The sequence below is a fragment of the Meles meles genome, chromosome 15 (assembly GCF_922984935.1).
Source record: "Meles meles chromosome 15, mMelMel3.1 paternal haplotype, whole genome shotgun sequence".
Classification (NCBI taxonomy): Eukaryota; Metazoa; Chordata; class Mammalia; order Carnivora; family Mustelidae; genus Meles; species Meles meles.
In genome coordinates, this window is record NC_060080.1 from 70,706,573 (window position 1) to 70,724,188 (window position 17,616).

The following is a 17,616-nucleotide window of genomic DNA, read 5'->3' on the forward strand; positions in this document are numbered from 1 at the left end:
TACTAATTGTCTTATTAACCAGCTTGGATTTGGAATAAATCTAAAGCAAATAGTATTTTTATTCCCCTTATTTTCTTCCTGTGGTACTTTAATTATTCTTAAGCTTAAGTAAGTATTTGGTTCTTGGCTGCTTTCAAACAACCTATTAAGGATATAAAATGCAATGTCTAATATGATCTTACTTAGAATAGAGGTTTGTTGTGTATTTTGGCAGTTGAAACCATAGCCAACCTTTTTTTGAAGAGCTAATGCCAAGTTCTTGGAAGAGAAAATTCAGATAAAACAATAAGCATAGTTTTTGCAGTTGTATCCAAATAAGATAAAAACACCTTTTTTCTATCAGACAAATATTTCCAAATGATTTTATACCAAACTTAACTAATTTCTTAAAACTAAACAAAAGCAGCAGACCTATACCATTCCAACAGATGAATGACTAGCTAAGGTAGAAAAAAACAGAAACACTGTAAAATGTCATTTCCACACCCACCTCTACTTTGTCTCCATAATCTCGTAAGTAGAAGAGTTCAAAATGTGGTCCAAGCTAGTCACGGCCAGGTATACTGTACTTGACTTCTTTAAACCAGTGGTCATGCAGCCTGTGCTTGAGTGCCTCAGTAACAGGAGATTTCTTCTGCAATGTGACCCATTCTCATGCTGGTTGTCTCTTGACAATCAGCAAGGTCATCTTTATATTTCCAACTGAATTGGTTCACATTTCTGAACTCTACATCAAAGTGTTTGGTTATTTAGAATGAGACTACATTATTTTTTTCTTCCCTATAATGATCTTATGAACATTTGCACACAGCTGTGGTGCCCATTTGTGAACTATTTCCCACCTTTCATTTTAAGATTCTTTAGTCAAGGGATGCCTGGGTGGCTCAGTGGGTTAAAGCCTCTGCCTTCGGCTCAGGTCATGATCCCAGCGTCCTCAGGGGCTCTCTGCTCAGCGGGGAGCCTGCTTCCTCCTCTCTCTCCCTGCCTCTCTGCCTACTTGTGATCTCTCTGTCAAATAAATAAATAAAATCTTTAAAAAAATAAAAATAAAAGAGTTGGTTCTATTTTTGGTCACATTGAGTACCTGCTGCTATCACGACCACAGTTAGACACAATGACTGACACTTGCTGATAGTTTAAAAAATAAACAACATCCCTGAAATGTCAATGAGGAGAACACATTGGCTAAGCTTTTTTTTAACACAATTTAGAAGTATTTGATTTATTTAGGGTTATCAATTTTTTGCACAGGTGATATCACACAGCAGATATCTTTATCACTTGATGACATAGTGAACAACGTATTTTTAGGAGGACCTCGAAGAATTATTACCTCTAGTTTCAGCAAATGCTTAATTTACTGTTACAGACAAACATATTTAAGCAGGAATTTCAGTCTCAATATTAGTAAAATATTATCTAAAATCAATGCACAGATTATTTTTCCCAATTAATATAATATAAAGACATATAAAATATAAAGACAAAAAATTTCAATAGACCATGAGAACAATCTGTGACTCAGGTCCTGTCTTAGCATGAGGAGTTTTAATTTAACTCATCCTAATTTTGAGAGGAATTATTTGTTGCTATCTTGGAGTAATTAAGGTTGGCATCCAAATCATGTTTCCAGAATTCGCCAGTTTCCTTTGTTTGTATGTTTACTTGTTTACTTTAGACAAGTGTTAACTATCTTTCTTAACCAGAGAGTTTCGTGTTTCTTTCAGATATGAAGTGACTTATGGAGAGGAGTGTGCTTCATGAGTTACTGGTCTTGTGTGTTGTTGCAGAAGCAGAGAAAAATAAAACAGTGAGAGTAGCCAGGAGCCCAGGTGCAATAAACTATTTGATTCAACTCATTTGAACTCATTTGTTATTGGCAGCAAGCATAAAAATAAGACCAGCTATTCACTAATGCACATCTTACCTAGATTCTCATTAGCTGGGAACTGGGTTAAGTAAACTAAGATGTATTAGTATTATGAATAACAATTCATCATTTAGATGATTTAATTTTATTTCTGCCTCCATGGAAAAATCTTCCAAGAATATTCCTGAATGAAAAGGGCTTAACATTATATAGAATATAACATCTGTATTAAAATAAACACAGAAAATTGTAGCTATAAATACACATAATTCTATTTATTTATTTTTATTTATTTTCAGCGTAACAGTATTCATTGTTTTTGCACCACACCCAGTGCTCCATGCAATATGAGCCCTCCATAATACCCACCACCTGCTTCCCCAACCTCCCACCCCCTGTCCCTTCAAAACCCTCAGGTTGTTTTTCAGAGTCCGTAGTGTCTCATGGTTCATTTCCCCTCCAGTTTCCCTCAACTCCCTTCTCCTCTCCATCTCCCCATGTCTTCCATGTTCTTTGTTATGCTCCACAAATAAGTGAAACCATATGATACTTGACTCTCTCTGCTTGACTTATTTCGCTCAGCATAATCTCTTCCAGTCCCGTCCATGTTGCTACAAAAGTTGGGTATTCATCCTTTCTGATGGAGGCATAATACTCCATCGTGTATATGTACCACATCTTCCTTATCCATTCATCCGTTGAAGGGCTTCTTGGTTCTTTCCACAGTTTGGCGACCGTGGCTGTTGCTGCTATAAACATTGGGGTACAGATGGCCCTTCTTTTCACTACATCTGTATCTTTGGGGTAAATACCCAGTAGTGTAATTGCAGGGTCATAGGGAAGCTCTATTTTTAATTTCTTGAGGAATCTCCATACTGTTCTCCAAAGTGGCTGCACCAATTTGCATTCCCACCAACAGTGTAAGAGGGTTCCCCTTTCTCCGCATCCTCTCCAACACACGTTGTTTCCTGTAATTCTATTTATTTTTATAAGCATTTTCTAAGATAAGTGGAAAGATGGAAGGATATCTTCTGAAAAGATAAACATCAGATTTATTTTTTTTTTTCTTTTTTTTTTTTTTAAAGATTTTATTTATTTATTTGACAGATAGAGATCTCAAGTAGAGAGGCAGGCAGAGAGAGAGAGAGGAGGAAGCAGGCTCCCCGCCAAGGAGCCCGATGCGGGGCTCGATCCCGGACCCCGGGATCATGACCTGAGCGAAAGGCAGAGGTTTTAACCCACTGAGCCACCCAGGCGCCCCAACATCAGATTTAAAATAGTGGTGGGACGCCTGGGTGGCTCCATGGGTTAAGCCTCTGCCTTCGGCTCAGGTCATGATCTCAGGGTCCTGGGATTGAGCCCCACACTGGACTCTTGGCTCAGCGGGCATCCTGATTCCTCCTCTCTCTCTGCCTGCCTCTCTGCCTCTTGTGATCTCTCTGTCAAATAAATAAGTGAAATCTTAAAAAAAATAAAATAAAATAGTGGTTACCTATGGATAGAACACTTCTTTTGGACAGTATGTGCATCAACAGAAATTTAAACTTAATGAACATTGTCTGATGATTTTAAAAATAAGAATGCATTCATCATCCATCACAACAACAACAACAAAATAAGTGTTTTTATATTATCAAATACCTTCCAGCAAAAATACAGACTGATTTCCATGTAGGTGTTCACTAAGACATATTGTAATAAGCATTAAGCATCACTTGTAATTGGCATATATTCTGAATGCAAACTACTTGAAAACTGATTGTTTTCTTGCATAAAATATTATTTCTACAATCTTGTTTATCATCATTTTTAATTTAGAAGATTACTTATATCATATCAAATATTAACCTTTCTGTACCCTAATTATCATGAATAAAGAATTAGAGCCTACTGGATTAATTATTTATTTTTCCATAGGACACAATTAAACTGAACAAACACTAAATACCAAACAATGAAACTATGCTCACTTTACTTAGCCTCTTAATCAGGGCTGTTTAGACTATAAGTGACCAAAGGCTAACTCAAAATAACTGTAAAGAAAGATATAAAGATATAATGGTGTTGTTTAAAAAAAAAATGATAAGGTCACACTGCAGGAACCAGAGAAGCTCTGAAAACTTCAAAGACTGATATCTTGACCATACACATCTTCGGAGTTCTCTCTCATCTAGCTATTCATCTCTCTTAGGCATTTTTCACTGGTAAAGGAGTTCAAAGATAATTGTCTCCCCTACCTTGCAATTCACCTTTTCAGCTTGGGGGACCAGTCACAATCACTTCTCCTTCAGATGCACATTAAAGAGAGAATTCCCCAGGGAAGAACTCTCTAAGTGTTAGTCACATGCCCTTCACTACCCAATCAGTGAAGCAAGGGGAACTGTGGTTTTCAGAGTTCGAGAGGCAGGAAACTAGCTGCAGTACTCCCACTAAAATCTTGCCACTGGAATTTAGAAGAAGGAGTTTCCTCTCAGAAATGACTAGGAAAAAAAATGAGTAGGAAGTGAAAGTGAGGGGAGGTGTCTAGAGTTCTCATACAGGCTACTACAATGAGAATATCAGTAGGCATAGAATGCAAAGTGTGTTAATTGCTATTGCTGGCCAACTGATATTTTCCAGGTACATTGTTATGCTTTCAATCTGGCAATCTGGTTTTGCTATTGAATATTGCTTTTTCTTTTTATATTTCTGCATTTGATATCTTTTCTTTTTCACAAGCACATTTTTACTACTTTATCCAACTCCAATTCTATTTTTGCTTTTCCATTCAGAAGACTAACTTGACTTCAGAATCATTCATAATAATTCCAATATTACATTGAGTGTTACAGGTCAGATTGGAAAATTGGAACAAGAAATATTCAATGTTAAGTATATAAATATGTATTAGTGAGTAATGTAAATTTTTTAAATGGAGTATTTTTAAAGTCTTAACACTGCTGTCACATAGCTTAAGTATATTTTGCACCTTAAGATAATGGAATCACTGAACATCAATTAGTGGATTTTAGAACACATATCTTGGTCTGCATATACTGGACTGCATTTTTTGACCTGCACGATGGAGTAGGAAATATCAGGAAAAACTCTGTTCTTCAGTTCAGTACTTGTCTGTCATCCACCGCCCACCCCCCGACACAGTATATAACAACAAAAATGAAACAAATATTTCTGTTTCAGAACTGCCTCACTGGGCTGCTACCGGAGCCCTGGATTAGAACACTGTACACCATACTCTCCTGCTAGTTTCATGATTCGACTCAGGTTGTTAGCAATGTGGCAGCTCGATGCCTCCATTGCTTTTCAAATCTCTTATTACCTTCAACAAGAAATGAGTTAAATCCATTCTGAGGTCATAGAATAGGGGTCAGTGTATTTCTCTCTCCATAGGACATCTTATCCTTAACCTTCTTCACATATGGCCCTTATATTATTGTTCTCAGTTGCTCGCTTTTTTTCTCCTCTGGGACTTTACCCAATTATTCTTCCCATTTCTTTCTTCTGCTTTTATCTATTGCCAGTCCAAAGGGTCAATAAAATTGTTCAATTCTTCTATGCCCTGAAAAAAAGTATCTTAACTTTTCTTCTTATTCAACTATCATACTTTTATTTTTAACTAAAAAGTATTCTCAAAAATTAAGTGTATCTCCATGTCCTCATATCAGGGAGATCATAGAGAAGCAACATGGGGGGGTAGGGGGATAGGAGAAGAATAAATGAAACAAGATGGGATTGGGAGGGAGACAAACCATAAATGACTCTTAATCTCACAAAACAAACTGGGGGTTGCTGGGGGGAGGTGGGATTGGGAGAGGGGGAGCGGGCTATGGACATTGGGGAGGGGAGGCGAACCATAAGAGACTATGGACTCTGAAAAACAACCTGAGGGTTTTGAAGGGTCAGGGGTGGGAGGTTGGGGGAACAGGTGGTGGGTAATGGGGAGGGCACGTTTTGCATGGAGCACTGGGTGTTGTGCAAAAAGAATGAATACTGTTACGCTGAAAAAATAAATAAAATGGAAAAAAAAATCAAAAAAAAAAAATTAAGTGTAGCTTTTCAGATCCCAATTTCTTATTTTTCCATGCATTCCTCAAAGTACTATATATAATCTTATTCTATCCCTATAAATAGATCTTAAAAGGGAAATTAAAGACTTTCAAGTTGCCAAAATCAACAACAATCTATTCTTAGGCTTCATTCCTACAGAATTTGTACTGTTGAGTAGCATCTTCTTGAAACTCACTTCATCTTTAATTATGACAGTATATTCTACTTCTCTTATCTCAGTTTCTCTTCCCCAGTTTTCAAACATTTGTTACTTCACTGTTAGCCTTTAGGAGCTAGTATCTTTATTGATCTCTCTTTCTTTCTTTCACCTTTATTAAAAGCATTTACTCTACATATCTTAGTCAAACTGTTCATAGTTATTCCCCAGCTTTATGAGATATAACTGACATATAACATTGTATAAGTTTAATGTATACAACTTGATAACTTGATATACCATCATCACCTCATACACACTAATTATTGAATTCATTTTCCTGTTTTTTCCTTGCTCTCTTTCTTTCCAGTGTCAACCATTCGGGTAACTTTGACTTTCTTCTATATGACTACAACAGCAACATCACTATTGCTGATATTAGTACTTTCTCCAAAGTCTGACACCTTATTTCCAAATTCCTATTGAACATGTTTATTAAGATCTTTCTCACTCGGGGCGCCTGGGTGGCTCAGTGGATTAACCGCTGCCTTTGGCTCAGGTCATGATCTCAGGGTCCTGGGATCGAGCCCCGCATCGGGCTCTCTGCTCAACAGGGAGCCTACTTCCTCCTCTCTCTCTGCCTGCCTCTCTGCCTACTTGTGATCTCTCTCTCTGTCAAATGAATAAATAAAATCTTTAAAAAAAAAAAAGATCTTTCTTACTGATACTTGCAAACTTACGAGGTTTCTGCATGAAATATTAGTATTGTCTCCCTAACCTGCTCTGTCATATTCTATCTCAGGAAATGTTCTTCTAAGTTACCAAGATAACCAAACTATTGATCTTAATGTCCTTCTTAACCACTGTCTTTTCCTTTATCCCCACATATGATCTTTCTCAAGTTAGAATGTCTGTCTCCAGAGTGTCTCTGAAGACTTTTGATTCTATTCCAAGGAAACGGTCAGACATCAGGTATTTTGAAGTGCATTATTTGTTATTTTCTAATTTCTTCCCGAGGGTTCTCCGACATCCATCATTTCTTATTTCCCAGCCATTCTCCCAAACTACTACTAGAACTTTCTTCATTATAAAAAATCTTGTCATTTCACACTGTTCAAAATTCTTCCTGAATTTAGGTAAAGTGTTCTCCCATGAATCATTTAGAGTCCTCTCCTTTGTGTGTCATATTATCTAAAATTTCCCAAAATGTGTACCTCTTCTTAACAGAATTCTTGCCAAACTTTAAGACTTTGGTCAAATGTCAAGCCCTAACTGATGCCTTTTCTAATGCTCTGGGTCAAAAAAGATTTCTGTCCACCTGAGTCTGTATCTCAATTACAGTTCTTCCTAAAATGTATCATAGAGTAAAACTTCTTAATGCACAAATTACAAGTATCAGTGCAGCTCTTGACCTGCTTGCTTTTCCTAAAATTGTGTTAGAATTAAGTATTATGCAGCCTTTCTGCATGTCTGTATGGTTAATGAGTTAACCATACAACTGGTCCTCAGTTGGTACCACTGACCCCAAAGATTTGATTATAAGGCTAGTCCTGAGATTCAGATGATATTTAGATTACTTATTTTCATTCCTTCCTCTCTAGCCTGGGGAGTTTGCAAAAAACTCAGGACGGCTTAGTTGGATGAACGTGATTCTCAGAAGCCAATGCTTTTCTACTCTTCTGGCTCGTGTTCAGCTTCTGTCCTCACCATATTGTATACTGTCTCTGGTCAGCAGATGGAGATAATTCTATTCATCATTGACGTTTCTCATGGGGGAATTGTTTTTATGATCTCTTGAGAAAATCACTTTCTAAAGTGTCAGTTTTTACAGGATTGGCACTCTATGATGAGAATGTTTAAGAACAGCTTCTTATAGTTATCCCCAAATGTTGAAATGACATGGTGGAAAGAACATCAAAATGGGATTCTGAAAACCTGAATTTCAGTTTTGTTTTATTTTGTTTTTAAGGTTTTTATTTATTTATTTGAGAGAGAGAGAAAGAGGGGGAGAGCACAAGTAGTGAGGAGAGGCAGAGGGAGAGGGAGAAGCAGACTCCCCACTGAGCAGGGAGCTGGATGCTGGGCTCCATCCCAGGAACCTGAGGCTATGACTTAAGCCAAAGGCAGACATTTAACTAACTGAGCCACCCAAGTGCCCCCTGAGTTCCAGTTCTGATTCTTTTTATGAAAATCATAATTTTTATTTATCTGTATTCTATAAAATAGAGATAAAAAATATTTCCATATATCTCCATGAACCGGTTTTGCCACTTACAGTGTTAGTTTGTGCTCCCATTTGCTTGTTTGTAAAGGTAATGATAATCCCTACCTTAGAGAATTGTTTTGAAGATTGAGCAAGATAATGTTTTAAAGCACATATTACAGTTTCTGGTACATGTTCAGCACTCAACAAAATGTAGCCATATACTACTTGAAAAGTTTAGAGTGCTTCAATGAAAACTTGGCGTAAAAAAGAGACTTTTAACCAGACAATGTGGATAGAATTTAAGGGGACCATGAACTTCAATGAGAAAAATGTATCTTTATTAGTAAGTTTCTGGTAGAAATTGAACATTTTCTTCTATTTTGAATAAAGACAACACACAACAGAACTGTGGTCTCTATTACACTATCACCAGTAAAAACCACAAATATTATCATATGTTACAGCTGTTGCAGATATTTTGAAACAGGATGTACACTAATTAATACTTCAAATTATGCTGCTTATTATACCCTCTGCTAGATCTCATTTTTTAATGTCAATAAAGAGGCACATATATAACTACATTTCAAATTTCTATTTACAAAAATGCTTTCATAATTAAATTTAGATATAATTGGTTTCTATTAATATTCTATGTGTTTTATTTTGTGCTTTCAAAAACGTTTTCTGGGAAAGAGTCCATTTGCTTCACCAGGCTGCCAAAGAAGTATGGCACAAAAATGGTCAAGAATTCCTGTCATAGTTGTTCAGTGTGAGAATAGTAAAACTGAAAGTCATCTATGCAACTATTCATATTCAAAGGAATATTTTTGAGTGTTATAATGATTGTTATTTAAATGGAACAGCTCTTCAAAGCTGACCAATTTTGGCCAGACACACCATACAGAAATGTCTTTCTAATTCCCCTTCTTCAATGGGTCCAGCTGCCTGTGGCATAAACACTTTAGACAGATACTTAGCCTTCTTAAGTTTGAAATTGGCTCTTAATTAAAATAGGAAGCAATTATAACTTCATTTGTACTATGAGAACTTAAAACTCTTGCCTCTGATATAAAATTGTGGGAAAAACCCAATCTTTAAAAAAAAAAAAAAAACAACAAACCAATCTTTTGGTGCCAATGAATAACACCAGAGTTGTCTGTTACTTCGAATGTGTATACACTTCCTTTACAATGCAGTTTTCTAGGCAGCAAATATAGCTAAGAATATTATATATCTATATCTGTATCTGTATCTGTATCCATATATAGATGCTATGGATATAGAGAGACATGGGCTTTCAGTTTGCTCCAGGGAACATTTAGAGGTCTGTGAAATTTGTCCTAAGTAATTTCTTTTTCCTTCACCTTCTTTCTCTTTCCAGATTCAAAGAACATTATTAATACCCAGAAACCACCAATGTGGTACTGTACTCCCAAGTACATTTTAATGTGAATTTTCTGGATTTTGTAATTTAAATTTTATTTTATTTAAATTTATTTAAATTATTTAAATTTAAATTTTATTTAAATTTTATTTAAATTACAAAATCCAGAAAATTCTAAGTAAAAACAACAACAAAATATCTTGTAATAGTGGCAATCCAGTGGAAGAAAAATCCAAGGACAAAATAGTTTTATGCCCCACAAATTATGTACATTTTTAACCCTATGTTTTAGATATGCTTCTTATATACTACATATATACGTATATGTATACATGAAAATATTCAACCACAAATCACCCAGCTTTTATTTTATTATGAATGGGTAGTAAATATTGTTTATTTGTTAGGGAGTCTGTAAAGTAGTTCAGATTCTAATCAGAGGGACAAATGTTTTATGATAAAAATCCTGGGGAAGGAAAACCAGTATAGATGCTTATTTAATGATATTCAGATCTTTACTGGAACAACTTAGCACCCTTTAGGTAAATTTTATTTACATTGAAATCAGATCTCATTAGAAAAGTTGCACAAGGTAAAATAATGGAGAACATTTGTTCAGATGAGAAGGGAAAAAAAATCCAGTACTTCAGAAATTTTTTTTGTTGTTTTTTTTGTTTTTTTTTCCATTTTATTTATTTTTTCAGCGTAACAGTATTCATTGTTTTTGCACAACACCCAGTGCTCCATGCAAAACGTGCCCTCCCCATTACCCACCACCTGTTCCCCCAACCTCCCACCCCTGACCCTTCAAAACCCTCAGGTTGTTTTTCAGAGTCCATAGTCTCTTATGGTTCGCCTCCCCTTCCAAATTTTTTTTTTTTAATAAACATATAATGTATTTTTATCCCCAGGGGTACAGGTCTGTGAATCGCCAGGTTTACACACTTCACAGCACTCACGATAGCACTTACCCTCCCCAATGTCCATAGCCCCCTCCCCCTCTCCCAATCCCACCTCCCCCCAGCAACCCCCAGTTTGTTTTGTGAGATTAAGAGTCATTTATGGTTTGTCTCCCTCCCAATCCCATCTTGTTTCATTTATTCTTCTCCTATCCCCCTACCCCCCCATGTTGCTTCTCCATGTCCTCATATCAGGGAGATCATATGATAGTTGTCTTTCTCCGATTGACTTATTTCACTAAGCATGATACGCTCTAGTTCCATCCACGTCGTCGCAAATGGCATGATTTCATTTCTTTTGATGGCTGCATAGTATTCCATTGTGTATATATACCACGTCTTCTTTATCCATTCATCTCAATGTGAGAAAGGAATCCATCAAAATCCTTGAGGAGAATGCAGGCAGCAACCTCTTCGACCTCAGCCGTAGCAACATTTTCCTAGGAACAACGGCAAAGGCAAGGGAAGCAAGGGCAAAAATGAACTCTTGGGATTTCATCAAGATCAAAAGCTTTTGCACAGCAAAGGAAACAGTTAACAAAACCAAAAGACAACTGACACAATGGGAGAAGATATTTGCAAACGACATATCAGATAAAGGGCTAGTATCCAAAATCTATAAGGAACTTAGCAAACTCAACACCCAAAGAACAAACAATCCAATCAAGAAATGGGCAGAGGACATGAACAGACATTTCTGCAAAGAAGACATCCAGATGGCCAACAGACACATGAAAAAGTGCTCCATGTCACTCGGCATCAGGGAAATACAAATCAAAACCACAATGAGATATCACCTCACACCAGTCAGAATGGCTAAAATTAACAAGTCAGGAAATGACAGATGCTGGAGAGGATGTGGAGAAAGGGGAACCCTCCTCCACTGTTGGTGGGAATGCAAGCTGGTGCAACCACTCTGGAAAACAGCATGGAGGTTCCTCAAAATGTTGAAAATAGAACTACCCTATGACCCAGCAATTGCACTACTGGGTATTTACCCTAAAGATACAAACATAGTGATCCGAAGGGGCACGTGTACCCGAATATTTATAGCAGCAATGTCTACAATAGCCAAACTATGGAAAGAACCTAGATGTCCATCAACAGATGAATGGATACTTCAGAAATTAAAAGTAAAATGTGACATTAATAGAATGGAGAATATATGTCAATAAATTTCTTAAGAAAATTCAATTGAAAACATAGTCTAAAAGATAGACTTTAAAATGTGTCATATGCATTTGCCCATTTTAAGTCATTATCTAAAATGTATTTAACAGTTTTATAAATACATAAACAGGAGAAATAAAAGCCTAAGTTGATCAGACTAAAAGCGTTCTTTCTCATTTTCAATTTATTTCTGCCATTATCTATAGCATTACCCTCCCTGACAATGTTTGGGGCCAGAGGTCTGAGAAGAAAACATTTCAATGTGCTATTTCCCAAGGAGATTATGCTGACTTTAAGTGCATTTAATTTACCATTTGCCTGTCTGTATTCTCTGTCTGCTGAACTTACCCCTAGAGTTTCTCAAAGCCTTATTCTAATTGGATATACCTATGAGGTAATTCTAGACTAGATAATTCAATTGCAGGAATTAGGGTTGGGTGGGGGACTTTGGTGACTGAGAAATACTCTCATTAGGTAATGTTCAATAATATTTCTGCAAAAGAGGCTAGTTTCTCAAAATCCTACCAAAATTTTATTTTTGGATTAATCCCTATAAAATGTGATTGTGGCACTATATCTGAAGCCATATTTTAGGAAAAGCCATTAACATAAACAAAGCAGCAACACCACCAACAAAAACATTTTCCATCAACTCTGTTATTTCTGTAAGTAAATTTCATTATACTTCTCTAATAACAATGCTCATCAGTTGCTCTTATGCTACCAAAGCTACTTGGCATAGCATTTAATATTTTTATGGTTCCTCTCCTTATAAATTTCCATAAAATCATAACATTTTTGATCAGTAAAAAGAAAGCATGTTGGTAACTCAGTGATCACATTGAAAATATAGAATTTACATTACTTCAAAGAGAGAGTTTTGGTTCATAATTAGATATAACCAGAGTATAGACTGACTGAATCACTCTTAGCAAAAGCTGAAAATTTGTGCAAGCATGAATGTGCCACATGAATCTTTCCAGTTTCTGCTATAGAGTGGTACCCAGTCCTTTATTTTATCTTCATCTATCACAGTGTCTACCATCAGAACCTGATGTTATAACCTAACACAGCGAATTGAATGTGGTAGGCAATGAATAAAGAACTTACTGAGGGGCGCCTGGGTGGCTCAGTGGGTTAAGGCCTCTGCCTTCAGCTCGGGTCCTGATCCCGGGGTCTTGGGATTGAGCCCCGCATTGGGCTCTCTGCTTGGAGGGGGGCCTGCTTCCCCCTCTCTCTCTGCCTGCTGCTCTGCCTACTTGTGATCTCTCTCTCTCTGTGTCAAATAAATAAGTAATAAAATCTTTAAAAAAAAAGAACTTATTGAATAAAGTATTGATAGATCCTGATGCCCAACATGAATACCCTAAATTTGAATTTTAATCAGTATACTCTCTTTCCTAATGATGATGTTTCTATTTTAAACATTGTATCTTTTTAGACACTTCATGCACTATAAAATAATTTTGATCAGTGGAAGAAGACCATAAAAGGTCTTAGTAAGTTGGAGACCTTTTGTAGCATGCTTGGAAGCAGTAAGTTATAGTCCATAAGGTTTCAGTCTAGAATACAAATTCCTGGGGCGCCTGGGTGGCTCAGTGTTTTAAGCCACTGCCTTCGGCTCAGGTCATGATCTCAGGGTCCTGGGATCGAGTCCCGCATCGGGCTCTCTGCTCGACGGGGAGCCTGCTTCCCTCTCACTTTCTCTGCCTGCCTCTCTGCCTACTTATGATCTCTCTCTGTCAAATAAATGCATAAAATCTTTAAAAAAAAAAGAATACAAATTCCTCATGTGACAATTTTCAAGATGATTATGCTTAAGATATTTAATCTCCATGAACCTGAGTTTATTTATAATATACTAATGATACTGTCAAGGATTATGTGAAGATTAAATAATAATTTAAAAAGACATGCATGTGTCTGAAAGCCAGGAGACTGAATAAATACAAGTTTTCTTATCTTGAACTTATATTAGCAGCCATCATGCCAACCAACATATTTGATCATCCTCTCCCAGTGCTTAATAGGAAAATTAAAAAAAAAAACTACTATGATCTTATTTGGTATTTAAGTTTTATAAGTGAACATTTTAAAATGATAGGTTCCTTCAAGTATTTTTATTCCATCCCTCTGGCCGTCATCACATTATTAGGCTTTTTTTTCCCTCAGACACTAGTTAATTAGTTGGTATGACTTACTAGATAGTAGTATTTTTTAAATTCTTCTAAATTGATGGTCATGACACCATTAATCTCAGCCATAACTACTTTAAAATATGTTTAATGTGTATATATTCAAGGTCATTACTGTTGAAATAAATATATAAACACTGAAAATTATAGTTTCTGGTCATGACTGAGGAAAGGGATCTGGGAGACTTATACTTTGTTTCTGAGAGATATTGAACCCTTTCCTAACTATAACTCAAAGTGTTACACAGTAATTGTAATAATTAAATAGGGTATTGTAAGCCAATCAGACAACAGAAAATAAACTTTTAAAATATACATTACACTAAAACAATAAGGACTGGAAAAGGAAGATGATCCCTACCTATGATATTTTCAATGATAATCAAATTAACTATCAAATGTTTACCAAATTCTGAAATACTTTGTTGAATTTTGGGGCTCTGGAGAGTAAGCAAAGGAGGTAGATTTGGGAGGAGAATTGAAACTTGGAAGAAGCAACTAGCATGGATTGAGATTTTTACTATACTGGTTTTACCCTGAGAGCAGACTACAGTTTAGCACAGCCAAAGCAGCTAAAACCTAGACCAAAAACCTGCTGTTTTACTGACCCAGGGAACTGAAAGATAGACTCATCCACTATATCTTTCTCCCAGGGCAACCACTGCACACAAAAGTGAATGAGATTATAAATTATGACCAAATTTCTGGTTGACCTTTGAACTGCACATACACAAATGAGACCCAAAACATCCCAGCAATGAAAACAAAGGATCTGGATTGAGATTTGAGCTGTTGTTCACTGTAAAACAGAGTTTTGAGTTTCATTTTAAATCAGTTGTTGCCTTGCTAAAATAAAATCTTACATTTTTCAGAGAAAGAAAGCAGAATACAGACTCAACACAGCATAGTCACATAATGTGCAAAATTTCCAAAATATAATCTAAGAATACTTGTCATACAACATAAAACAAAACAAACCCAAACCTAGAAAAAGTACCCCATTCTCAAAGGTAAAGCCAATCAATGAAGTTACTTCAAGATAACCCAGATCTTGCGCTTAACAGACAAGTCATTTAAAGTAGCTATTACAGCTGTACTCAACTAGACAGGAATTTATGCTAATGAATAAAGTAATAGAAAACAGCAGAGAAATAGACACTATAAGTGTTGCAAATGAGAATTCTAAAACTAAAGCATATAACATCTTAAAAAAAAAATGCTAGGATAGGCTTAATAATAGTCAATGAACTTGAAGATAAAGCATAGGGATTATCCAGTCTGAAAACCATAAAGATTCAAATATGTCTCTATATCTATAATTATTACTGTGTTATATACTTATTATTATAATATATTGAATTATATGTTATATTATTATGAATATATTAGAAAAAGAAATTTAGAGAGTACCTCAGGGACTTTGTGAAACAACGTAAAATAGTCTAAAATATGTGTAACTGGAATCCCAGGGGGGAAAAATAAATGAATGAGAATGTGGCAGAACTGTTTGAAAAAATATTAGTCAAAATTCCCACATTTGGTGAAAGACATAACTTTGTAGATTAAAGAAGGTCAGCACAGCCCAAAATCGATCAATATGAAGGAAAACAAAAAACATCAACAACAACAACAAAAAAACCCTAGACTCATTACATTGCTGAAAATAAAAGATAAAAAATATTGAAAGCATTTTCAGAAAATGCCTTAATTAAATACAAGAAAATAAAATTAGAAATACGAAAGGTTTATTAAAACTATGTCATCTGGAAGAAAATGGGATGACTTTTTTAATGTGCCAAAATAATGAAAAGAATAAAGAAAACCTGCCAATACTGACTTTTATACATGTTGAAAATATCCTTTGATAATGAAGTCTAATGAAGATTTCTTTTTTTTTTTTAAGATTTATTTATTTGTCAGACAGAGAGAGAGAGAGAGATCACAAGTAGGCAGAGAGGCAGGCAAAGGCAGAGAGAGAAGTAGGCTCCCCACTGAGAAAGGAGCCCAATGCGGGACTTGATCTCAGGACCCTGGGATCATGACCTGAGCTGAAGGCAGCCGCTTAACCGATTGACCCACCCAGGCGTCCCTCTAATGAAGGTTTCTAATGAAGTCTGTGAAGTGCTACTTCACAGAGCAGATAATAAAAATAAAGAACCTATCATCTAAGAGAGATTCATTCAACTACACAGCTTGGAACTCAGAGGAAACAAGATGTTTAGTGGGAACCATGCAGTGTTGGTTGAAACAAAAATCAGCTGTTAAACTTCCATCTTCATTTGCATTTCTCTTACAGTATACATTCCACTTTAGATTATACTGGTTTCATGCACACATATTACCTCATTTTAAAAATGTATGAAGAATGAGCTGTGTCTTACTTATCTTGGTGTTTCTATAGAGCTTTGCACTTAGCAATGCAGAAATAGCAGTTGGATAACTATCCTAATAATTAAATACTATTGTGTACAGTGAAATAGAGAACTATTCTCTGATATTGAAAGACATTCATGCACATGTGACTTTTTTCTCTCCAATGTGAATATCCATTCAGATGAGAAGAAATGTTAAAATATTTTTAAGTAATAGATATTCTACAAAAAGAGAGTTTTTGCATTTTTATTCAATCATAGGTAATATGTAAATCAATCATAGGTAAAATGAGTAACATGGAACAAAGAAATAATAAAATATTCAAGGATAAGTGTCTAAAAATTCTAACAAGTTTTATTCATTTCTTCAGTTTTGCTCATTGGCTCATTGTTGTACGTAGGCATTTACTTCAGCTTTCCTTTTGTGAAATGGGAGAAACCATAGCTTGATGACTTAAGATCCTCAGTTTATAATTTCCTAACAACACTACTTGCATAACTTTCTTTACATGTATGTTTCATTTTCCTCATTTAAAAAAATAAGTGCAAAAAATATATATAAAGCAGTAGAACCATGCTTAACAGGCTTAGAACAGAACAGACTTTACTAAATATTAACTGTACTAGTGGGAACAAGAGTGGTGATAGTAACAGATTATCTGATTATCCAGTTTAGTGGTAGAATTACTATAGAGTTCTTCCCTTGAAGAAACAACAAGAATGCAGGTTTTGCTGGGTTTTCCTCTCATATATTTAAAATATTTCCTTTAAAAAATTACAGGCTACATATATACAGGCTATGTATATCTGAGTATTGGTCAAACATGAGCCTTTCTAAAAACATGTTTTTATTTTGTGTTTAATTGAATCTGTATTTTTTCCGTAAGTTTTTAAAAGGTAACAATAGAATTCAGAGTATGCAAACTCAACCTTCACTTTTTAAAAATACTGGCATTTTTGTATAGTCAGAGTTTTTTTTTTTTCTTTTTAGCTGTCAATTACCTTTGTATATTTGTAGAAAAATACAGTAGTGGATGTGTCAGAAATACACATACACTGGGTACAGGCTTCATCATCATCCTAAGAAAGAGTAGCCATCCCTCCTTTGTAGCTAGCCACAGGGTTTGTGATAAAAGATTTAAAGGAAGCAACATACAATGCATGTATCTTAAAATTTTGTTTATGATGACCTTGGGGTTGGAGGTAATAAGAGAAACAGGCCATCATCTGTTTAAGAAAAATTTTTCTCTTTT